The sequence below is a fragment of the Triticum aestivum genome, chromosome 5D (genome assembly GCF_018294505.1).
Source record: "Triticum aestivum cultivar Chinese Spring chromosome 5D, IWGSC CS RefSeq v2.1, whole genome shotgun sequence".
Taxonomy (NCBI): Eukaryota; Viridiplantae; Streptophyta; class Magnoliopsida; order Poales; family Poaceae; genus Triticum; species Triticum aestivum.
The window spans coordinates 376,842,362-376,868,384 of NC_057808.1; positions in this window are offsets into that span (position 1 = coordinate 376,842,362).

Sequence of the window (26,023 nt, forward strand, 5' to 3'; positions counted from 1 at the left end):
AGATCCAATCACGGAGGGGCTCCCGCCCCTCCGCCGCCATGGAGACCAAGGAACATAGGGGGAACTCTCCTCCCATCTAGGGGGGAGGCCAAGGAAGAAGAAGAAGAAGGAGGGGGGCTCTCTCCCCCTCACTTCCGGTGGCGCCGGAGTGCCGCCGGGGCAACGATCTACATCAACAATCTTGCTACCATCAACATCAACTCTCTCCCCCTCTATGCAGCGGTGTAACACCTCTTCCCCCCGCTGTAATCTCTACTTAAACATGGTGCTCAACTCCATATATTATTTCCCAATGATCTATGGTTATCCTATGATGTTTGAGTAGATCCGCTTTGTCCTGTGGGTTAATCGTGATCTTGGTTGGTATGATTGTATATTTTATTTATGGTGCTGTCCTACGGTGCCCTCCGTCTCGCGCAAATGTGAGGGTGCCCCGCTGTAGGGTGTTGCAATATGTTCATGGTTCGCTTATGGTGGGTTGCGAGAGTGACAGAAACTTAAACCCGAGTAGGTGGGGTATGACGTATGGGAGTAAAGAGGACTTGATACTTAATGCTATGGTTGGGTTTCACGACCTTAATGATCTTTAGTAGCTGCGGATGCTTGCTAGGGGTCCAATCATAAGTGCACATGATCCAAGTAGAGAAAGTATGTTAGCTCATGCCTCTCCCTCATATAAAATTACAAGAATGATTACCGGTACTTGTTATCGATTGCCTAGGGACAAATAACTTTCTTGTTGACAAAAGCTCTCTACTAAAACTAACTTAGTTGTGTCTTTATCTAAGCAGCCCCTAGATTTTATTTACGTGCTCTTTATTATCTTGGAAGCCTATCTTATCACACCTATAAAGTACTTCTAGTTTCATACTTGTTCTAGGTAAAGCGAACGTCAAGTGTGCGTAGAGTTGTATCGGTGGTCGATAGAACTTGAGGGAATATTTTTTCTACCTTTAGCTCCTCGTTGGGTTCGACACTCTTACTTATCGAAAGAGGCTACAATTGATCCCCTATACTTCTGGGTTATCAAGGTCTTTCATTGAAAAATTCTTATTCAAGTATCCTTTTATGCTATCCAGAAATTCTATATCATTTCCAATCAACAATATGTCATCCACATATAATATTAGAAATGCTACAGAGCTCCCACTCACTTTCTTGTAAATACATGCTTCTCCGAAAGTCTGTATAAAACCATATGCTTTGATCACACTATCAAAGCGTATATTCCAACTCATAGATGCTTGCACCAGTCCATAAATGGATCGATGGAGCTTGCACACTTTGTTAGTACATTTAGGATCGCAAAACCTTCTGGTTGCATCATATACAACTCTTCTTTTAGAAAACCATTAAGGAATGCAGTTTTGATGTCCATTTGCTAGATTTCATAATCATAAAATGTGGCAATTGCAAACATGATTCGGACAGACTTAAGCATCGCTACGGGTGAGAAGGTCCCATCGTAGTCAACTCCTTGAACTTGTCAAAAACCTTTCGCAACAAGTCGAGCTTTGTAGACAGTAACATTACCATCAGCGTCAGTTTTCTTCTTGAAGATCCATTTATTCTCTATGGCTTGCCGATCATCTGGCAAGTCAACCAAAGTCCATACTTTGTTCTCATACATGGATCCCATCTCAGATTTCATGGCCTCAAGCCATTTCGTGGATTCTGGGCTCATCATCGCTTCCTCATAGTTTGTAGGTTCGTCATTGTCTAGTAACATGACTTCCAGAACAGGATTACCGTACCACTCTGGTGCGGAACGTGCTCTGGTTGACCTACGAGGTTCGGTAGTAACTTGATCTGAAGTTTCATGATCATCATCATTAGCTTCCTCACTAATTGGTGTATGTCGGTGTCAAAACCGGCGGATCTCGGGTAGGGGGTCCCGAACTGTGCGTCTAGGATCGATGGTAACAGGAGACGGGGGACACGATGTTTACCCAGGTTCGGGCCTTCTCTATGGAGGTAATACCCTACTTCCTGCTTGATTGATCTTGATGAATATGAGTATTACAAGAGTTGATCTACCACAAGATCGTAATGGCTAAACCCTAGAAGTCTAGCCTATATGACTATAGTAATGAATATATCCTTTCTGGACTAACCCCTCCGGTTTATATAGACACCTGGAGGATCTAGGGTTTACATAGAGTCGGTTACATAAGAAGGAATCTTCATAATCGGTCGCCAAGCTTGCCTTCTACGCCAAGTAGAGTCCAATCCGGACACAGGTACAGTCTTCGGGCTTCATGTCTTCACAGCCCATCAGTCCAGCCCAATGGATAACAGGCCGGACGCCTGAGGACCCCTTAGTCCAGGACTCCCTCAGTAGCCCCTGAACCTGGCTTCAATGACGAGGAGTCCGGCGCGCAGATTGTCTTCGGCATTGCAAGGCGGGTTCCCCTTTTTCCGAACTCCAAGATAGTCTTCAGATGTATTGATTGTATCTGGACTTGTATACACAACTGCAGAGGATATAATATTTTACGAGTTCAATCCCTTGACAACTTTTGGGTAATGTGACATCACGCCTGCTTCGTCCATTATTTGCGAACCGCTTTTGCTGGCCCGTCGCCCCAGGTCTCAAGACACGGTTTTATTGGCATGTCTTATCCAAGCGGAGATCGTGGCTCCCCTTTTTTAAGGGATTCCTGTCAACCCGGACATGGGTAACCCAACCGTCGCTTGGGTACAACTCCTTGGAAACAAGCAAGTTTTCGAGGCCTGAAAGGAGACGTTTGATATTCGCAGCCTTTATATATAGGGGTACAGACCTGTCTTTTTCTTCCATGCTTGATTCTCCCTCAACCCCCGCTATCTCAAGTTCTACCACCCGGGTTTCGATTTCTACAAGCCCCAATTATGTCCTGATCCAGCTGTCAAGGCCGGTGGGTAGCTTCTTCTGTCGCGGAGGGAGATATTGCAAAGCTTCGGGCGGCGAGGTATTTGACCGCAGAAATCCATCATCGGCTTCCCGCCGAGGGGCAGGTTATTCCCACCCCCAGGTCCAGCGAGAGGGTCATGTTCGTGTCCCACTTCCTTCGCGGGTTAGGGTTTCCACTTAACCCCTTCGTCCGGGGGCTCATGGTCTATTACGGGCTAGATTTTCACGATCTGGCCCCGGACTCTATTCTTCTTATTTCGGCGTTCATCGTCACGTGCGAAGCCTTCCTTCGGACTCCCCCACACTTCGGCTTGTGGCTCAAGACCTTCGATGTGAAGCCGCAAGTGATAGAGGGGGAGCAGGCCGAGTGCGGTGGTGCTTCAATGAGCAAGCTTGCTAGCGCCGTTTGGCTGAAAGGATCCTTCGCCAAATCTTCCGATATGTGGCAGCAGGGGTGGTTCTATATCACCGAGCCCCATGGCTCTAAGTGGGCAACTACGCCCGTATTTCGATCCGGCCCCCCAACTCAGCTTGCATCGTGGATTAATAAGGGGTTGGATTGGGGATCAACGAACGAGGTGCGAACTCTGCAAAAGTCGCATCCGAAGCCTCATTGAGAAGGACATCGATAGAGCCAACGTCGTTCAAGTAATGTTAGTTCGTTGGACCCTGCCGTGCCAGTGACGGCTTCTCCGCATGTGGGAGTTTAATCCGGAAGGGCCACGGACGCTTCAGCACTTCTTCGGCACTACACATGGAGGAATGTGGAGATTATTCTTTGGGCAACGAAGGCATTGGCCGGACACCACCGAAGATGTCGGCCTAGACTGTAACCATCCGGATACCCCGGTAAGTACCCGTTTGCCGAATACCTTATAATTAGACACCCAGTGGCAAGATACTGACAGTATCATCCCTTCTCAGGGCTGGATAAAGAAGGTGGAGCGGATTAGGTGTCCGGCTCCCCTTCCCGAAGACTCAGGTACTCCTGTGCTAACAAGGATGCTGGCCTCGGCACCGTACCAGGCACCAGCAGGGGAGGGTAAGAAGACCCAAGATGACCTTCGTTCCGGAGGTAAGTCGAACACTGAGTCCGGAGAAATCGACCTTTCCTCACCCGAGGCGGAAATGGACCCAGTATCCCTTCTCCAAGCAGGAGGAAAAGGGCAGCCTCCAATGATTGGGAGGGGCGGTCTTCCAAGAAGGGAAAGATGCCACCGTCGAGCGGCTTGGGTTTGAAAGCGACGCCGTTGAACAACTCCAACAGGGGGACAAGCCCTCGGCCAAACCGTAAGAGAATCCGGAGTACTTTGATAGAGTCCTGCTCCGTTGCTGTTACCGAAGACATTCGTAACGCATTCATGCATTTTCGCAGGTTGGCACAGAGTTTTTCTAGGCGATCCTCTTCTTCGGGGAGTCTTCTCCCAGAGATGATGGAGAGCGAGATGCCTCCTCCAACCTCCTCGCCCAATATGGCGAACGACTCAGAAGTGTCATCGCGGAGGGTCTCTTTTGGCCAACAAGTTACGCAGGAGACAGGAGAGGCAGTACCCGAAGGTGGACCTCTGGCCATCCAGGATTCCGGGGCTGAAGCTAACAAAGGCCCCGAACTATCTGGTTCGCAGCCGAAAGTGATTCTGGAGACGGGTGAACAGATTCCTTCAAAGGATGACTGTGCCCTTGGAGCAGTGTCCGGAAACCCGGAGACTCCTGATATATTACGGGACATGTTGTGGAAAGCATCTGTCTCGGGGGAACAACGTACCTTGATGGGTACAGTGATTGAGAAGATTTTGTCTGTGAAGAGCGGATAAAATGAAGCTTTTATGAGCCTATTGAAGGGCTTCGAGGTTTGTGACATAATGTTTTTCAGCTATGTTTCATTTGCAAAGATGCACCTGTGTATAGGTAGTATCCCCTAAGACTCAGGTTGTCTTCTATTAGGAAGCAAACAGAGGATAAAAAATGATCGATTTGAGGACTAACCTGATGAACTTGAACACAGGTTGCTTCCCCCTTGGCCACTTCCCGGACTATGGAAATTGCCAAGCTGCAACAGAAGCTTGACATGGCAGGGGATGATCTTGCATTAATCAATACGCGTCTTGACGAGTCGCAAGGTATGTATTCGGGGCAATCCCCATACATTTTTGTGATATAAGCATGATGCTATAATTTTTATGTTGGAGTATGCGTGGCTGCAGATGGTGCTGCCGCTGTTGAAGTTCTTCGAGCGGAGCTAGCCCGCACCAAGGAGCAGGCCCGGCGTAGCAACGTTGCTGCCGAAAAGGCATCGACTGAGCTAAAAGCCGAACAAACTGCACGGCGCCAAAACGAGGAGAAGATATCCATGGTGGCGCTCGAACTGGAAAATGCCACTGGCCGCTGCGAATTTCTGGAGAAGGAGAGTAAAGCCTTAACGGCTGAACTGGACAAGGCCCTACAGGAGGTGAGGGCAGCGCGATCAGAATCCAGAGCAGCCCGTGAGGAGGTTCGGAAGGCGAAGGAGATTGTGGTTGGAAATCCTTTTCTACTGCGAACTAAGTTCGGTGATCCGGACTATGCTCAGCTTAACCAATTGTGGAGTTCTCCGGACGAGTTCTTGGACTTGCCAAAGAGTTCTTCCGATGCGGCGCAGTATTACCAAGCACGAGATGGATATGCAACGGAGAAGCTTTTTTGGTCGCAGTTTGGTGCGTCAAAGCGCCCTCTGTTGCTCAATGAACAGATGTCCCAATGGGCCGAACTTCATAGGATATCCGGCGCTGCCATGAAGGATGTCATAATCCGGTTGTGGCCAACCGAGCCTATTCCGAATAGCTATTTCGGTTTGGTGCAGAGGCTTGTTGACGCGGTGCCGCGTATCGACGCTGTGAAGCGGTCAACGTGCATTGAGGGTGCACGGATGGCCTTTGCCCAAGTCAAGACGTTCTGGGGGAAGATGAAGGCCATCGATGTTGCGACGAAAAGTCCACCCAAAGGCAAAGACCGCCCGGAACCGAAGCATTATTTTGAAGACGTCCTGGAGGCCGCCCGCTTTATAGAGGGTCAGTGCTCGAAAGACATAATTTTCGAGTGAGGTGTATGAAAATTGTAAAAGACAATTTTATAGTTAATCTATTTTTATATTTTGCTTGAAATCTTGAATTCCTCCTGTGCCGCCGTTTTTGATATAATCTGAAAGTTTTCCAGTCATCGGCTTCAGCCCCCTCGTAGGAAGTACGGGGGTGTTCGGAAAAGCATTTAATCACTCTTTATCCAACGTCTTGGTCCATGAAGGAGGTGATAATGCGGCAAACCAGGCAATCGGACTATAGGGCGTTAACGCTTTCACTTAGCCATAGGAGTTTTATTGTGGGGCTACGACATAGCCACTGGTATGTACGCGGCGTACGGTGCCTTACATATTTGATCTGAAAAAGATCCCTCATGTGCCATGGAGAATCGCTAAAGATTCCAAGAAGTCGTCAAGTGGTTGACCAGCTCGCGCCGCATCATGACAGTCAGTTTTCGGCTTTCTCTACTGAGGTGCTCATCCGGTATAGACTAGGGCACAATCGCAGTAGTTCTCCCTTTACTACCCTAGCCGATAGAGCGGAACGTAGGGTAGCAAGCACAGGAGCCGGGCAACCCTACTATTGACCCAAGACAACGATTCGGAGCTGATGCATATAAGGCCAAACTTGCGACGCCGAAGTACGCTATAGAGCTGTTCAGACTTTTACAGGCCACTCATTTGTTCCCACACCGAGCCCCTGGCTATGCCTAGGTATTTCTATGAAATAACCATAGGAGCCATATTTATTGGAGAAACAGTATGGATGATTAGTTCTGGGAGTAGTTGATCCTCGGGTGGAGATTGCTTCTGACCCCCAGTGTTTCGTTGGTGATCCTTCCCGTCATCCCTGTCGCCTGGCGGTGGCCTCCCCCTGTGGTCGCGTTGAGCTTGCCCGCCTGTTTAAAGACCCAGCAGTTTCTGTTGGTATGATTAGCTGGTTTATCGGGGTGACCATGAATCTGGCAGGGTCGGTCCAATATCCTGTCCAGGTTGGATGGTTCGTCTCGATTCGCCTTGAATGGCTTCTTCTGCTGACCTGGCTTGGGGTTGCTGAATCCGGCGTTGACCGCTGTGTCGCATGATCTTTCATTGTCATTGCGACTGTTGTTTTTGCTTCGCCGTGGCTTTCCGTTGCCGTCTCGGATTTCGGAGGTGCCTGGGTTGCTGGTGCTATTGCTTCTACGAGCGAGCCAACTATCTTCTCCCGCGCAAAAGCGGGTCATCAGAGAAGTGAGGGCTATCATGGATTTAGGTCCTTCTTGGCCGAGGTGGCGTGCCAGCCATTCATCCTGGACATTGTGTCTGAAAGCTACGAGGGCTTCCGCGTCCGGACAGTCGATGATTTGGTTCTTTTTGACTAAGAACCGAGTCCAGAGCTCCCTGGCTGATTCTCCGGGCTGCTGGACAATGTGACTTAGGTCATCGGCATCCGGTGGCCGGACATATGTTCCTCGGAAGTTATCGAGGAAAGCCTCTTCCAAGTCCACCCAGCTGCGTAGGCAGGCTGTTTAACTAGTACCGAACTGTCCCTTTTAGTTTTAGTGGGAGGTATTTAATGGCGTGGAGGTCGTCCCCACGGGCCATATGGATGTGGAGGATGAAATCTTCTATCCATACCGCGGGGTCAGTTGTCCCGTCGTATGATTCAATATTGACGGGTTTCAATCCTTCGGGGAATTCATGATCCATTACTTCATCAGTGAAGCAAAGTGGGTGTGCGGCGCCTCTATGTTGGGCCACACTGCGACGTAACTCCGAAGGAGTCCCTTTGCAGTTTCGGCTCGGGCATGGCGAGGTTTGACACGTCCGAATAGGTAGCCATCGTCGCGTGTCGAAGCATGCTTTCGCGATCCGTAGATCGGTCTTGCGTGTCTTGCTCTATTGTCCAAGTCCCACTTCAGGTCGTCTGGGTAATCGTGACCTGCGTTGTTCTTGCCTTTACGGTGGGGTGGGGCGGTCTGGCGTTTGGCTTGAGTTGCCTCTTTATCCGGACAGAGTTGTCGGTGACCTGCCGCATTGTGTGACGATGGTACGGGCTCCAACGCCCCGTGATCGGACTGGTATAGCAATTTGTGCTTTGGGTAGCTTTTGGCTAGGCAACTAAGGCCGTATTCTTCGGTGACCAGGACTTCGGTCCATCTGTCGTTGAGTAGGTCTTGGTCAGCTTGAAGCTGCTGCTGCTTCTTTTTCAGGCTCCTTGCCGTAGCTATTAGCCTGCGCTTGAAGCGCTCCTGCTCGAGGGGCTCTTCCGGTATGATGAAGTCATCATCGTCGAGGCTTTCCTCATCTTCGGAGAGCGGAAGGTAGTTGTCGTCCTCCGAACTGTCGCTGGGCAGGGCCTGTTCATCGGGGCTGACTTGCCCATTTTCCTGTTCCTCCTGTTCGGAAATTACCCCAACAGGGTCTTCATTGCTTTCGGCGCCGTCCGGAGCACTATTTTCTCCGGTGCCATCGTTGCTGTGGCGTGACTTGGAGCGGCGTTTGGGGTGCTGGAACTTAGATTGTGTCTCAGGAGTTTTATTCTCAACTGGATCTCCCTTGTCATTGCCGCGAGCTTTTTTAAGTGTATCGACCATGTACACGTCGTATGAAGGGGTGGCGGTCCCACGCCTGATGACTGGCGGGTCTTGGCCTTGCTCCTTGTCAGCATCGTCGTCTATACCATCAATGTCTTCGGAGCCATAAGCAGGCATGTCGGTTAAGTCCTCGACAGTGGCTATGAAGTGGGTGGCGGGTGGGAAGCGAAATTCTCCATTATCAGCCTCTAGCTCGAACCGGACATAGTTCGGCCACGAGTCCCCCATCAGGGATAGGTTTTTCAATGAATTTAGCACATCGCCAAAGGGCGAGTGTTGGAAGATATCTGCGGCGCTGAACTCGAAGATTGATAACCGATCCAAATCGGTGTCCGGGAGCGTGCGAGGTTCGGAAGTTATAGCCGGAGACGAGTCCGAAATTCTGTTGACGCTGATATTGCCTGGTGTTGAGTCTGTGTGCGGTTCCAACACCGCGGACTCTGTGGCTTCGGATGGTGCAAACTGCTCCGGATCTAAGGTCGTAGCAGTTACAGGAACCGTCTCTAGAATATGGTCCGATGACAGATTTAAGTCATGTTCATCAGAGCGAGGGGGAGCGATCACCGCAGTCTCAAATCCATTGAAGATCAAGTCTCCACGGATATCCGTGACATAGTTCAAGTTTCCAAATCCACAGTGGCCAGGGGTGTAGCAATCGATCTGCTCCAGATGGCCAAGCGAGTTGGCCCGCAGTACAAGCCGCCGAATACGAAAATCTGTCCCGGGAGGAAGGTTTCTCCTTGGACAGCGTCACCATAGGCGATCGAAGGGGCCATCAAACCTTTCGTCGACGGCACAGTGGAACTCTCAATGAAAGCACCAATGTCGGTGTCAAAACCGGCGGATCTCGGGTAGGGGGTCCCGAACTGTGCGTCTAGGACCGATGGTAACAGGAGACGGGGGGCACGATGTTTACCCAGGTTCGGGCCCTCTCTATGGAGGTAATACCCTACTTCCTGCTTGATTGATCTTGATGAATATGAGTATTACAAGAGTTGATCTACCACGAGATCGTAATGGCTAAACCCTAGAAGTCTAGCCTATATGACTATAGTAATGAATATATCCTTTCCGGACTAACCCCTCCGGTTTATATAGACACCGGGAGGATCTAGGGTTTACATAGAGTCGGTTACATAAGAAGGAATCTTTATAATCGATCGCCAAGCTTGCCTTCTACGCCAAGTAGAGTCCAATCCAGACACAGGTACAGTCTTCGGCCTTCATGTCTTCACAGCCCATCAGTCCGGCCCATTGGATAACAGGCCGGACGCCTGAGAACCCTTAGTCCAGGACTCCCTCAGTGTAGGCATCACGGGAACGGTTTTCTGTGATGAGCTTGTTTCCAATTCAAGAGAAGGTACAATTACCTCATCTAGTTCTACTTTCCTCCCACTCACTTCTTTCGAGAGAAACTCCTTCTCTAGAAAGGATCCATTCTTAGCAAAAATATCTTCCCTTCGGATCTGTGATAGAAGGTGTACCCAACAGTTTCTTTTGGGTATCCTATGAAGACACACTTCTCCGATTTGGGTTCGACCTTATCAGGCTGAAGTTTTTTCACATAAGCATCGCAACCCCAAACTTTAAGAAATGACAGCTTAGGTTTCTTGCCAAGCCACAGTTCATACGGTGTCGTCTCAACGGATTTAGACGGTGCCCTATTTAACGTGAATGCAGCTGTCTCTAATGCATAACACCAAAACGATAGTGGTAAATCGGTAAGAGACATCATAGATCACACCATATCTAATAAAGTATGGTTACGACGTTCGGATACACCATTACGTTGTGGTGTTCCAGGTGGCGTGAGTTGCAAAACTATTCCACATTGTTTTAAATGAAGACCAAACTCGTCAATCAATTATTCGCCTCCGTGATCAGATCGTAGAAACTTTATTTTCTTGTTACGATGATTTTCCACTTCACTATGAAATTCTTTGAAATTTTCAAATGTTTCAGACTTGTGTTTCAGTAAGTAGATATACCCATATCTGCTCAAATCATCAGTGAAGGTCAGAAAATAATGATACCCGCCGCGAGCCTCAACACTCATCGGACCGCATACATCGGTATGTATTATTACCAATAAGTCAGTAGCTCACTCCATTGTTCCAGAGAACGGAACCTTAGTCATCTTGCCCATGAGGCATGGTTCGCAAGCATCAAATGATTCATAATCAAGTGATTCCAAAAGTCCATCTGCCTGGAGTTTGTTCATGCGCTTTACAACAATATGACCTAAACGGCAGTGTCACAAATATGTTGAACTATCATTATCAACTTTGTATCTTTTGGCATCAATATTGTGAATATGTGTATTACCACAATTGAGATTCAACAAAAATAGATCACTCTTCAAGGGTGCATGACCATAAAAGATATTACTCATATAAATAGAACAACCATTATTCTCTGATTTAAATGAATAACTGTATCGCAATAAACATGATCCAATCATATTCATGCTCAACGCTAACACCAAATAACATTTATTTAGGTCCAACACTAATCCTGAAGGTAGATGGAGTGTGCGATGGTGATCATATCAACTTTGGAAGCACTTCCAACACACATCGTCACCTCACCCTTAACTAGTCTCTGTTCATTTTGCAACTCCTGTTTTGAGTTACTAATCTTAGCAACTAAACCTGTATCAAATACCGAGGGGCTACTACAAACACTAGTAAGGTACACATCAATAACCTGTATATCAAATATACCTTTGTTCACCTTGCCATCCTTCTTATCCGCCAAATACTTGGGGCAGTTTTGCTTCCAGTGTCCAGTCCCTTTGAAGTAGAATCACTCAGTTTTAGGCTTAGGTCCAGACTTGGGCTTCTTCCCGGGAGTGGCAACTTGCTTGCCATTCTTCTTGAAGTTCCCCTTCTTTCCCTTGCCCTTTTTCTTGAAACTAATGGTCTTGTTAACCATCAACACTTGATGCTCTTTCTTGATTTTTACCTCCGCAGCTTTGAGCATAGCGAAGAGCTCGGGAATTGTCTTATCCATCCCTTACATATTATAGTTCATCACGAAGCCTTTGTAGCTTGGTGGCAGTGATTGAAGAACTCTGTCAATAACACTATCATCCAGAAGATTAACTCCTAGCTGAGTCAAGTGGTTATGGTACCCAGACATTCTGAGTATGTGTTCACTGACAGAACTGTTCTCCTCCATTTTGCAGCTATAGAAGTTGTTGGAGACTTCATATCTCTCAACTCGGGCATTTGCTTGAAATATTAACTTCAACTCCTGGAACATCTCATATGGTCCATGACATTCAAAACGTCTTTGAAGTCCCAATTCTAAGCCGTAGAGCATGGCACACTGAACTATAGAGTAGTCATCAGACCGCGTCTGCCAGACGTTCAAAGCGTCTACATTAGCGGGAGGGGGCTTTTCACCTAGCGGTGCATCAAGGACATAATTTTTCTGTGCAGTAATGAGGATAATCCTCAAGTTAAGGACCCAGTCCATGTAGTTGCTACCAACATCTTGTTGCGGAACGCAGTAATTTCAAAATTTTCCTACGATCACACAAGATCTATCTATGTGATGCATAGCAACGAGTGGGAGAGTGTGTCCACGTACCCTCGTAGACCAAAAGCGGAAGTGAAATTGCTAGTTATCGACTAGAGCGGGGGTGCATAGGCGATTTTTATGAAAGTCTTCAAAACATGGGAGTTTCGAAGACAAACAATAGAAATGAACCTATTAACATGCAGTGGAAGGTAGACTACACTAGGCAAGCCATAGTCAAGTATCCAATGAAGTGAAAGCACGAAGACTAATAGCAGCTAGGTAGTATGGATCAGGATGGAAGACAGTATGAAGCCAAACAACAATATTCGTCACACGGTGAAGTCAAACAGATAATGCAAGCAGGCAATGACTTCATGAAGACAAACTGTAAGTAAAGAGAGGGAGAAGATAGAACTAGTTGCTTGGTGAGGACATGGATTTGTTGGACCAGTTCCAGTTGCTGTGACAACTATACGTCTGGTTAGGGAGGCTGAGATTCAACTCAGAAGACCGTGTCTTCAGCCTATTCCCCTTGAGCTAAGGACACTTAGTCCTTGCCCAATCACTCTGGTAAGTCTTCAAGGTAGACTTCCGAACCTTCATAGACTTCGTTCACCGGCAATCCACAATGACTCTTGGATGCTCAGAATGCGACGCCTAACCAGCTGGAGGATTCACAGTCCTCAAGTGTAACAAGTCTTCAGATCACGCGGACAGAAAGACTTCAGTGATGCCAAACACTCTTTGGGCTCTGGGTGGTTTGGGCTTTGTCCTCGCAAGGATCTCTCTCTCAAATGCTTCGGAGGTGGGTTGCTCTCAAACGACAAAAGCCGTGTACTAACTCTGAGCGGCCACCAATTTATGGTGTAGGGGGTGGGCTATTTATTGCCACTAGGCAACCCGACCTGATTTGTCCGAAATGATCCTGGGTCACTAAGGAACTAACACGTGTTCCAACGGTCAGATTTTAAACACACGTGGCAGCTTGACTTGGGCTTCAAGTAAAGCTGACTTATCCGACTCTAGATAAGATTTTCTCTCATTGTATTCACTCGAAGACATAGGATTTGGTTGAGCATCACTTCAGTCACTCTGACTTTGTTCACTTGGATCCCACTTAACAGTACGGTGGTTCCTATGACTCAACAAAGAATAAAAGGAAACTACGAAACAACTATGTCTTCGCACTCCATAGTCTTCACGTGAATGTCTTCTCAACTCATAATCTTCGTTGTGAATATCTTCACATACCACCATTGTATTCAATGTCTTCACACATTTTTAGGGGTCATCTCCGGTAGGTAAACCGAATCAATGAGGGACTACTACCTATGTTATCCTGCAATTCTCACATACACATTAGTCTCTCAACCAGGTTTGTCGTCAATACTCCAAAACCAACTAGGGGTGGCACTAGATGCACTTACAATCTCCCCCTTTTTGGTGATTGATGACAAACTGGTTGAAGTTTTCAACGGGGATAAAAGTATGTGAAAGTGTAAGGGTTAAGGTATTGTCTTCATAAGTAGAAAAAGGCTCCCCCTGAAGATGTGCATATAAGTATTTTGCTTTTGAATGCAAATGCACATGGCAGGTTGTACTTTTGGAGATCCTCTTTAACTTAAGAAGACAATTCACCATGCATGAAAAGATATAACGAAGATAATGACATGCATAATGAAAAATGGACGTCTGCGGAATTACTTCATGCGGAATGTATCATCGCATCTTAGAATAGCAGAAAAAAGTAGCAGACGACCATCAAGTTTAAGTGTTACAACCCAAAGAACCAAATGTATCAAAAGCGAGAGTTGTAACCACTTGGCAAAATATAAAGCAATCACCCATATGGACCCGCTTGAAGACTATCAACTCATATGCTTCTCCCTCTTTTGTTAGTAAGGACCAAAAAGTTTTGAAGACATAGAGCCTGTACTCGTTCCGGAGTAGGAGAAGGTGCAGGGTCGACGTTGGTGTCCGGTGGTGTAGAAGTACTTGGTGTAGTGTCGATACGCGGCGACGTTGTAGCTGGCGAAGTAGCATCATCTTCATCATCGATGACTCTTGCATTGACAGTTGCCGCTGAGGAGGAGTACTCAGAGTCTTCGAGTGAGGGAATCTGATGCAAGACATCATTCCTGGGAGGAGTGGAATCAAACTTGAATCTCTCGGTGAAGCCATCTTGTTGAAGATCATCTTCAGAGCTCAGCAGTGTTAGACTCTTCCACGACCGCCGACAGGTTTCATGAGTGACAAAGGTATTCTTGGTGGCAAGGTTGTGAATGCGATTAACATCCACCAAGAGGCTTTGCATCTGACGCTTCAGCTAGTAATGATGCTTATCCTGTTTCTGATGCAGAGCGACGAGAAGCTCTCGGTCATTGAGAACACGAGATCACTTTCGAGGCCTTTGAGCAATGGTACTCTCAGTGGCTTCAGTATGGGCACGATGAGGTGCACGTGTATTTCCAGCCAAAGGATAAACATGAGTTGCAGCAAGAACTCCTTCAATGGGTTGAGTGAAACTTTGGTGATCAGCGTTGTGAAGATAAATTGGCTCCTTGGCAGGCTCTAGGTATATGGCTTCGACAAACATATCAACCTCCGGCGAGAAGATAATATGGTTGTGCGCAGAGGGCTGATAGTTGATAGCAGAGTGAAGCTTGATGAGGCGCATTACCCATGGAGCATAAAACTTCAGACCAAACAGATCAGAGTCAGATGCAGCCAGTTGCCGGATGAAGAAATCCTAAGCATTGAAGCTGGTGCCATTGAGAACATAGAAAACCAATGTCTTCATTGAGCCTTCAAGTTTTGCTGCAGAAGAATGTCCTTTGACAGGCCAAAGAGTTCGCCTTATAATGTGATAAATAGTGCGGGGCAGATACTCTAGGTCTTCAACAAAGAATTCCTTTGGATACTCAGCATCTTGTGGCAGTGGCTTCATCATGCTCAACATTTTGCTCATATTAGGCTCAGGCTTCTGGAATATGCTCTCCAAAGCATTGCGGTGAAGCTGACAACCAGGTTCGTACAGTTCACCTGGAGTGGGCAGGGCAATGAGATAAATGATATCAAGAGCTTTGGCTTCGTGGTGTACATTGCATGTCATCCACTCAAGGACCCAAGTCTTCGGATCCCTGTTGTAGCCGCGAATGTGAAGAGTTGCATAGAATTGTAACAGAAGCTCTTCATTCTAGTTCTCTTTGTCGGTCACACACTGTCGAAGGCCAACATCTCTGAAGCAGTCGAGGGCTTCTTCCAAGCAGGGCAGACCAGCAATAGCTTCACAGTCTAGACGCATATGGGGAAAGATGCGCCCTTGATTGTAAAGACACAAGAATAGTAAATGCGTTGCTGATAGCTCTAGAACCGATCAGATGAAATTCTTGGCTTCGAATATGGGTTCTTGGCGCTATCAAAGAAGGTGTTGTGTGCAATGAAGCCATTCACATTAAACGATCCTGGTGAAGTTGCAGTACCTGGAAACCTTGGCTGCCTCGGTTTTGGCTTCTGGACCTGAGGCCTGTGCTCCACATGATAATCAAATTGAGGTCCGGGAGTAGGAGGTGGAACCAGAATAGGCCAACGAACCATGACAGGTTGGCCGTAATCAAATGCCAGCTCAATAGTGTGAGGCCTTGGAGGTGGTACAGGAGCATTTGCATTGACATGGGCTTCAAGCTGCACAATGGCTTCAGGTGCAACCGTGGCTTCAGGCACCATATTAGCTTCAGCCATGACAACGTCATTGGCTTCAGTAGTGGTGTTGGTGGCCGCCATAATGTTTTCAACCTCCACTTGAGTAGCTGGAGGGTCGTGCATAGACTCGTTCTCATGGAGAACAACTTCTTGGTTGGTAGGGGGTGTGGCAACACGCTCTTCTTCATGACGCGGTTCTTGGTTGTCATCGGCTGATGCAGTCGGAATGTCTTGAGCAGCTTTAGCTTCAGACTCAGAGACGTTCACAGTTGGAGTGGCGTCAGGAAACACTTGTCGTGCCACTGAGTTGTGGTGCTCTTCTCCTTCTGGAACGCTCGACAGAGCGACTTGTGGCCTTGGTCCTTTGCGAAGCCTGCGGAATGCGGGCGACCCTTTTGGAGAGGGAGTTGGCTGGACCACATAGTCGTCATCATCAAGCACCGGAGTGGTGACTTGAGGTGGTGGAGTACTTGGTGATTCTTCTTGATGGGGGGAGTCTTGAGGGCGATCTGCCCATGAATCATCCTGAGCAATTGGCGTCAAAGGACGACCAATGCTGATGAGTTCGTTGTTCGTGAGAACAGGCGATGATACCATTCGGTGCTCTATCTGAGGAAGGACTTCATCATTATTTACATTGTCTTGGGGACCAATGTCTCCAGCTGCGATGGGGTCAACAGCTGGAACTTCAGCTTCAGGAGCCTCTGTGAAAGCAGGCTCGTGGATCACAATCTGACGCTCTTGGTGTTCGGATGCAGGGCGAGCAACAGAGATGGGCTCGACAACAAGGGGCTCTGTTGGAGCAGCCTGATCTTTCTTTGAAGACTTCGTCTTCCGCTTCTTGCTCTGTGGTACATCATCGGTGGCATTCTTGCTCTTGCGCTTTCTGGCTTCAGCTTCAGCTGCCCTTGTTTTCTTGAGTTCTGAAGCTACTGTGGGGACCTTAGGCTTTGAGCCTGTCATGCTGGCAGGGAAGACAATGCGAGGTGCTCCCTGCCCTGATGCTTCAGCTTGGGCCACAACAGGCTTCTTCTTGGCAGCCATCTTGGGGTCTATGCCAGGGCGCCCAAGTGCCTTGCGCTTCTTAGCTTCATTGTGAACTTGAACACATTTTCCAGCGGAGAGCTTCATACATTCTCTTGATCCTTTTGCTGCTTCACATTTCTGTTGAAACTGCTCTTTGAGGTCATGCGACATTTGCTTGAAGTTTTGAACATCAGCCACGCTGAGCTTGGCCATGTGCTTCTTGAACCGAGCCTTCTCATAGTCAATTTTGTTCTTCAGTTCAACGATTTTCTGAGCCTTAGCCAGCTCATTTGCAATGGCAGTGTGGAAAGAGACACTGATGCCAATGGGAAGCTCAAGATCATCGATGCCGACTCTTGGATTTTCAAACCACTCATCAATGAAGTTATTCAAGATGTCCACATCGAAGAGGGGCACATCATTGAAGATCTCCGCCTCTTGCTTGCTCTTTATCAGCAGCTCAAGAGCATCATCACCAAGATCTTCGTCACTTGACAGATCAATGGCTTCAGTCTCGTTCCTCAGAACGGCAGCTGGGGTCAGTGCTTGACCAGAACTTTGGATGGGCTTCTTCTTCTTTAAAGACTTTTCTGTCTTCTTGGAGATGCGAGAGAGATCTTCAGATTGCACACTTGCTTCAGGAGGAGCAGTAGCCAGTGGCTTCGCACGCGAAGCTTTAGGAGCAGGTGAGGGCTTTGTAGCCTTTGGTTTCTTCTGCTTCTTTGGCTTAGGAGGACCAGGCGCTTCATCAGAATCAGCATCATCTGCAGAGTGCTCCACGGCTGTCCCTTGAACATCAATGTGTGTGATGAGACCTTCGAGGTTGTAGAAGGGCCCGACGATATTTGGTTCAGCATCACGGGTGCCGTCAGCCCGAGGAGCAGATGGATTGGGGTTGAAATCGAGTCCAAATGCTTTCTTGTTTTTCATAGCAGAATCCTTGGCAAACTTATAGTTGCGCTTGAATAGATTATCGTCACGGCACCATAACAAAGAATATGGGTCTGCATTCTCTGGCTGTGGTCCGCGAACCATGCACGGATAGAACCCTTGAGCAATGGCTTCTGACTTGGACTTGGGTTGAAGATTTTTGTATAAGATATCTTCCCAAGGTCGCTTGATGGCATTCTTCTCTGCATACTCTGCAGTCACAAATCTGTACAGAAACCATTGTTCAGCCCAGTGTCGGAGTAATGGGCCACGGGTAGCCTAACCCGAGTCCCAGAACCTTTCAAGACATCGGGGCAGGTTACGCCCCTCAAGGCTTCAAGACGAAGTGCCGCCTTCTGGCGGCCAGCTGGCTGAACGACCGACTGCCAGAAGTCGGCCATGCTCAGGAAGGCGGCTCCAAGGCGGCCCGACTCCTAACAGGCGGCCTCCAGAGAGGCCGGCTCCTTGCAGTCGGCCCATGGCGCCCTCAAAGTCTGCACCCCCATTAAAAAGACAAGACGGGGTAAGGCTACAGTGTAGCCTATCCCCCTATCCAGGGCCGGGCGTGGCCACAGTGCTTCGTACAGGCGGAGATCTCCACCCGGCGCGGCACTGTTGCCACTCCGCCCTTGACATCACTCCTATCAGGCGGAGTCCTGCTCCCATGATCGCCTGTCGGTACGGCCCGAAGACGGCGGGCCCTACCAGTCAGCGGGAGCCCGGAAGACGGCGGGAGCCTCACCAGTCGGACCCGAGGGAGGCCGACTCCCAGCAGGCGGCCCGTTCCTTCCTCGGGGCCCGTGCACCATTAACTAGATAAGACACGGAGTGGCTACAGTGATCTCCCACCAGGCGGCGGGACTATAGCCATGCCCCCCTGACCAAGCCTGCGTCATTAGCATCACGGCTACAGTAACCAGCAGCCGGCAAGACCCGCGAGCGGCGGGGGCGGCCTGTAGGCGCCGTACCAGACCAGCCGGCGGGGCCCACCGGGCGGCGGGCCCCAGCAGCCGGCGGAGAAGCCGGCGACCAGAGAGACTGACAGCCGGGTCCTGCGCCCAGCTGGATTACCATTGTACCCCTGGGGGTAGGCCTATATAAACCCCCAGGGCACCCATGCAAAGGGTTCGAACCTGTTAGAATTAGACCAGCACCTAGGGGAAGAGGAGAGCAAGCCTGGCCTTTTTTTACCTCTAGCACACAGCTCGAGGAGCACCATTGTACTCACTAGTGCCTTAGTGATCATCCGGAGACCCCGTAGAGCAGGACTAGGGGTGTTATCTCCTAGGAGAGCCCCGAACCTGGGTAAAGTGCACCGGCGTACATGTCTACGCCTCATCCCGCTTCCAGGCACCGGCGACGTTCTACTCGCTCCCACCATGATAAGCCATCCATTGGCATATGTCGCACCCAACCCCCGACATTTGGCGCCCACCGTGGGGCGAGGTGCACCGTCTCCCGGAGACCTGTTCTGGACGGGAACCCTGTTCCTTCCTGGCGAGCGCAGCCAGCCCGGCGCGCCGGACGGTGTCTGCGCTGATGCGCTGCACGGCGCGGAGGTCGCCTGCGCGGCAAGCTGCCTCGCCGATCTTGTCGGCGAGATTCGCCTCTCCGATGAGACCGCGTCTGATGTGGGCACCGACGGTCCCGAGAGCCGCCTCGTGAGCCTCCTCGATCAGCTCCACGTCGCCAGCGAGCCTGCTGTTGACTTGGAGTCGGTTAGATCCACCGACCCGATGTTGGTCGACTCCGACACGGCGTCGCTTGACGCATTCCCCACCAACGTGGTGGTCTACGACGAGCCACTTCCTCACGCGGACAACGGTGGTAGCACTGTCACGGAGGTGCTCGTCATCAGCCACGGCAAGCACTCTGGCAAAGGTGGCCAGGATCCGTTGCAGGCGGTGATGCAAGACCTGACTGCGCCCATCCCGGAAGACGCTGACGCCGAGACGCTGGAAGCACGCTGCGTCCAGCTCATCGAGAGCGCCAACTGGCTGGCCAACATGAGACGCCTTTCGGAGGCTTACTAGCGTGAGATGGACCGTGGCGTCGGTGGCACGCCGACTCCTGGTGGGCCTAGCCGCATGGGCCAGATCTGGCAGCGCGGCGCGACCATCGCCAGCATGTTCGGGATGGATCGTCCCGTCTACGCCACGCCTGCGGAGAACATACGAGCTGCCCAGGCGGCTGCAGACGAGCTAGACAAGCTCGAGGGCGACGAGCGTCGCCACATGACGGAGCGAGTCCAGCAGCTCCTCGATGCGGCTACTGAGCAGCAGGAGGCCGGATGCCGCACTGAAGCTCCCAACCGGCGGAACGACGACCCGCCTCCCCACTGAGACCAAGGCGCAACATCCCGGACACCGACTGGTGGCGCCCGCGATAGAAGAGACAAGGAGCCGGCTGCTAGCCGCAGCCGGACTCGCATCACCATCGAGCGCGACCAAGACGGCCGCCCGAGAGCAGTGCAGCGACGAGACGACTGTCCGCCTCCTCCCCCCCGCAGGGAGAGGCGCATTTCCCCGCCGCCTGTTGATCACCCGTCGCTCGGCAACCGCCTTGGCCGCCGAGAAGGAATCGGAGAAGACGATGCCCGCCACCGGATCGATCGCCTCAATCGATCCTTGGCGCTAGAAGGAGAAGATGAGCTGGGTCCGCCTTGCTTTGGCCCCCGCATTCGAGATGAGCCTTTCCCCAAGGGGTTCACGCTCCCGAGAGATGCACCCAAATACACCGGCTCCGTGAAGCCGGAGGATTGGCTGGTCGACTACTCCACAGCCGTCAGCATCGCGAACGGCAACAAGCGTGTTGCCGTGAAGTACGTTCCGTTCATGCTCCAGGGCACGGCCCGGACGTGGCTGAACAGCCTGAAGCCCCGCAGCATCAACAGCTGGGTTGATTTTACTGAAGCATTCATCCGCAACTTCACCAGCACGTACAAGCAGCCGCCCAAGCCCCGCCAGCTCCCCTTGTGCGTCCAAGGCCCCAACGAGTCGACTCACGACTACCTCATGCACTAGGCCGAGCTGGGCAACTCTTGCGAGGGCGTGCACGAGGTGCAGGCCATCGAGTACTTCACTGCCGGGTGCCGAGAGGGCACCCTCCTTAAGCACAAGCTTCTCTGTGACGAGCCGGCGACCCTCGACGAACTGCTAATCATAGCAGACAAGTACGTCACGACCGACTCCTCCATGAAGGCGGAGATCCAAGTCAGTGCGTCAAGCTCCGCGGACCCCGGCTGGTGACACCAGCCGGTGACAGCAACCAAACGACAACAAGCGCAAGGCCATGCAGCCGGCTTCCACGAGCCGGTAGGTGGCAATAGTCGAGGATCAGCAGCTGGAAGGGTAGCCTCCCCCGAAGCGCCAGAAGGGCGGCAAGCCCAACTGGTTGCCCGCCTTCTCTTACGAGCAGACCCTTGATGCACCCTGCAAGTTCCGCAGCGGTGCGAAGCCATCCAACCACACCACTCCGAAGTGCCATTGGCTCACCAGGATCGCCAAGGGTGACGAACTCCAGCCGCCTCCTCCTCCTCAGTAGCCAGCGGTCCGGCCAGTCGGCGCGATACAAGATGAATACCCTGAGGAGCACGGAGCTTATGTCGTGTTCACCAGCGTGGCCGACGACAGACGCAGCAGACAGCAGCAGCAATAAGAAGTGAATGCAGTAGCATCAGAGACCCATGAATTCATGCATTGGTCTGAGAAGCCTATCAGCTGGAGCAGAGCCGACCACCCGGAGGTGATGCCCAATCCCGGCTCTTACGCTCTGGTGTTGGATGCCACCTTTGCCACGGAGAGGCGAGCTGCTCGCTTCTCCCAAGTTCTGAAAGATGGCGGCAGCAGCATCAACATCCTGTACAAAGATACCATGGAGAAGTTGTGAATCAAGCAGAGACATCTTCAGCCCAGCCGGACTGTTTTCCATGGCATTGTTCCAGGCCTTTCCTGCTCACCAATCGGCAAGACTCAGATAGATGTCCTCTTCAGGTACAAAAATCATTTCCGGCGAGAGCCAGTCTGGTTTGAGGTGGTGGACCTTGAGAGCCCTTATCATGCACTGTTTGGCCGGCCTGCCCTGGCCAAGTTTATGGCAGTTCCCCACTATGCTTACCTGAAGATGAAGATGCCGAGCTCCAAGGGAATCCTGACCATAGCAGGAGACTACAAGAAGTCGTCCGCCTGCGCGGCAGAGAGTAGCTGGTTAGCCGAGTCCCTCATGATTGCGGCTGAGAAGTGGCTCCTTGACCGGGTTGTGGCAATGGCTGGCAAGCAGCCGGAGATATCGCCCAACCCTAAGGAGTCGGAAGCCGAGGGATCGTTCAAACCGGCAAAGGAAACAAAGAAGATGCCCTTGGACCCGGAGCACCCGGAGAGGCACGCTGTCATAGGTGCAAACCTTGACAGCAAATAGGAAGGCGAGCTCGTCGATTTCCTCCGTGAGAATCGGGACATCTTTGCATGGTCTCCCAAGGACATGCCAGGTGCTCCGACGGAATTCACCGAGCACAAGCTACATGTCCGGTCTGATGCCAAACCAGTCAGGCAGCCCTTGCACCGCCTGTCAGAGGAGAAGTGAAGAGTTGTTGGAGAAGAGATAGCCCGGCTTCTAGCAGCCGGCTTCATCATGGAGGTGTTCTTTCCAGAGTGGTTAGCGAACCCAGTCCTAGTGCTGAAGAAGAACAAGCAGTGGCGCATGTGCATTGATTATACCAGCCTCAACAAAGCATGCCCCAAAGATCCCTTTGCCTTACCAAGGATTGACCAGGTGATAGACTCCACAGCCGGATGTGAGCTACTGAGCTTTTTGGACGCATACTCGGGGTATCATCAGATCAAGCTGAACCCGGCCGACAGGCTGAAGACCGCCTTCATCATGCCATTCGGAGCCTTCTGCTACCTGACCATGACGTTCGGCTTGAGGAATGCCGGTGCCACTTTTCAGCGATGCATGCAGAAGTGTCTCCTTAAGCAACTCGGCAGAAATGCCCATGTCTATGTGGACGATGTTGTGGTGAAGACGGAGAAGCGTGGAACGCTGCTAGAAGACCTCAAGGAGACCTTTGAGAATTTGCGCCAATTTCAGATCAAGCTCTTTGGAGTACCATCCGGCTAGCTTCTTGGCTTTCTGGTCTCAGAGCGCGGCATAGAGTGCAACCCTATGAAGATCAAGGCCATCGAGAGGATGGAAGTGCCCACCCAACTGCTGGACGTGCAAAAATTCGCCGGCTGCTTGTCATCCATCAGCCGTTTCATCAGTCGGCTGGGCGAGAAGGCTCTTCCCCTGTACCAGCTCATGAAGAAGACCACTTTTTTCAAGTGGAACGACAAGGCAGATGAAGGTTTTCTCCAGCTCAAGAAGATGTTGACCACTCCGCCTGTTCTAGCGGCTCCGACCCCTAAGGAGCCCATGCTCCTCTACATCGCCGCTACCAGCCGGGTGGTCAGCACAGTCATAGTGGTGGAACGCAAGGAAGAAGGCAAAGCACTACCAGTCCAGAGGCCGGTGTATTACCTGAGTGAAGTCCTGTCCACCTCCAAGCAAAACTACCCCCACTACCAGAAGATGTGCTACGGCTTGCACTTTGCCGCCAAGAAATTGAAGCCATACTTCCAAGAGCACCCAATCACTATGGTTTGCACTGCTCCCCTTGCTGAGATCATTGGAAGCCGAGATGCCTCAGGCCGAGTGGCCAAATGGGCCATAGATTTGACCCCCTACACCATCTACTACCAGCCTCGCACCGCCATCAAGTCGCAAGCACTGGCCGACTTCCTCGTCGACTGGGCCGAGACCCAGTACCTGCCGCCAGCGCCTGACTCCACCAATTGGCGGATGCACTTTGATGGTTCCAAGATGCGCACCGGTTTGGGAGCCGGCATCGTCCTCACCTCTGCCAAAGGCGACAAGCTCAGATATGCGCTGCAAATTCACTTTGCCGCCTCCAACAACGTTGCTGAATACGAAGCACTCATTCACGGGCTCCGGCTTGCCAAGGAACTCGGCATTCGCCGGATCCTGTGTTATGGAGATTCCGACTTGGTGGTCCAGCAGTCGTCAGGTGATTGGGACGCCAAGGATGCAAACATGGCGAGCTACCGCTTCCTCGTACAGCAACTGAGTGGATACTTTGAAGGGTGCGAGTTTCTCCATGTGCCAAGGAATGACAATGAGCAAGCTGATGCCTTGGCACGGATCGGCTCCACCCGGCAAGCGGCAGAGTCGGATTCCATCTTTGTGCGTACGTCGCTCTACAATGCCTCCTTAAGCCGTCCGTCAAGCCATCGCCAGAGTCGGATTCCACCTTTGTGCCGGATCCTCCTGAAGCATTCGGATCTGACTCGAGGACCCCAGCAGCCGGCACGGGGAATTCGGCAGGCGACCCGGGGACTACAGCAGCCACACCCGGCTCGAGGACTTCAGAGCCCAGCTCGGGGACTGCAGCAGTCGGCCCGGGGACTTCATCAACTCAGCAAGCGGCAGCCGACTCCAACCTGCTGCCTCCCGGCCCAACCGCCCTCGTGCAAGTAGCGGTCCTAGCAGTCGAAGAAATTGCAGCGCCTTCATGGGCCCAGCCCATCCTCAACTTTCTGGTAAATAAAGAGCTGCCGACCGATGAGATCTCGGCCCAGCAAGTGCAACGCCGGGCAGCAGCATACACCATAGTCAACAGAGAACTTGAGGTGCAGTGTCACTGGTGTTTACCAGCGCTTCGTAGAGCTGGAGCAAGGCCAAGCAATTCTTAAAGATATCCATCAAGGCGAGTGTGGTCACCACGCGGCTTCAAGAGCACTCGTGGCCAAAGCTTTCCCCCACGGTTTTTTCTGGCCGACTACTCTAGAAGATGCCAAAGAATTGGTCCAGAAATGCAAAGGGTGCCAGAGGTTCCGCTCCAAACCACATCAGCCGACTTCTGCACTCAAGACTATCCCCATTGCCTGGCCCTTTGCCGTCTGGGGCCTAGACATGGTGGGACCATTCAAGACGGCGCGTGGCGGCATGACTCATCTGCTTGTCGCGGTGGACAATTTCACCAAGTGGATAGAAGCAAAGCCAATTAAGAAATTGAATGGTCCGACTGCTGTGACTTTCATCTCCGACATCACCATCCGGTATGGCATACCGCACAGCATCATCACCGACAATGGCACAAACTTTGCCAAAGGAGCCTTGGCTCGTTTCTGCGCGACGCAGGGCATTCGACTGACGGCGCGCGGCTTGTTCAGCCTACTCCTTCGTCGTGGTGGCTGCCTCGGCCTCCGCCAGCTTCTTCAGGGCGGCAGCCTCCGCCTTCTCTGCCTCCGCCTTCTCCAGGCGGGCGGCTTCCTGCTCCTCGCGCACCTCCGCGCGTTTTGCTCCGTCGCCTCCCGGACGTCGGCGGCCGGATCGATTCGCCGGGTGGTGGTGGAAGTCTCCGCTGACCCAACGATGGAGGCGGCGGCCGACTTCTCGAGAGAGAGCGGAGCCCTAAATCAAGAAAATAAAGCAAAGGAAGTTCAGAAAGAATCAACAAGAAAGAAGAGCCCAAGGTAAAGATGCTTACGCCGACACCATGGGAGGCGCCTTCGGGAGCTTCTGAAACTTGGCCGCCTTCGCGGCGGCCTCCTTCCGCCTGGTTGCGGCGGTCGGATTCTTGGCCTTCTTCGGCGCGCTGCCGAACAAGACGACGCCTTGCTTACGCTTGCGCGTACCGCCTTGGGCTGTCGGCTCGACGGAGGGGCTCGTGTCCATCCTGCCAGCACCTCGCGCGGGGCATGGCTCGTTTTCCTCCTCGTCGTCGGGCGAAGTCTCAGTGCCGCCTTCTTCGGAGCCGCCTGCTTCGTAGACGCCGCCTGTTGCGGTGTCCTCCAGGGCGGCCGCCCCCAAGTCGGGGTCATCCATGTTTCTCACCGCCCGGTTCGGCACATAGGGGCCACCCGGCCCCACGATGGCGTCTGTCGCGTCCGACATATAGATCTGTCTCAAATGGTGAGAGGCCGGCTGGTCAGGACCAAGATCAAGGCCAAGACAAATATAAAAAAGAAAAGATTGAGAAACTTACCGCAGGAGGCGGGTCGGCGCGGGAGTATGGCCGCTTGCCGAAGCTCCAAGACCCCTCCAGATTGAGGCCGGAGATCTCGTTCACCAAATTGGCGACCTCGGCAGCCGGCATCTCTTTGGTGCTCAGCCGGCACGGGTCGCGATGCCCGCTCATCCGACTGATCAGGTGCGGCCGACCTTGGAGCGGGAGAACCCAGCGTGCGACGAAGGCGACTAGCAAGTCCGACGCCTTGAGGCCTTCAGCGTCGGTCAGCTCCCGGAGTCGCTGGA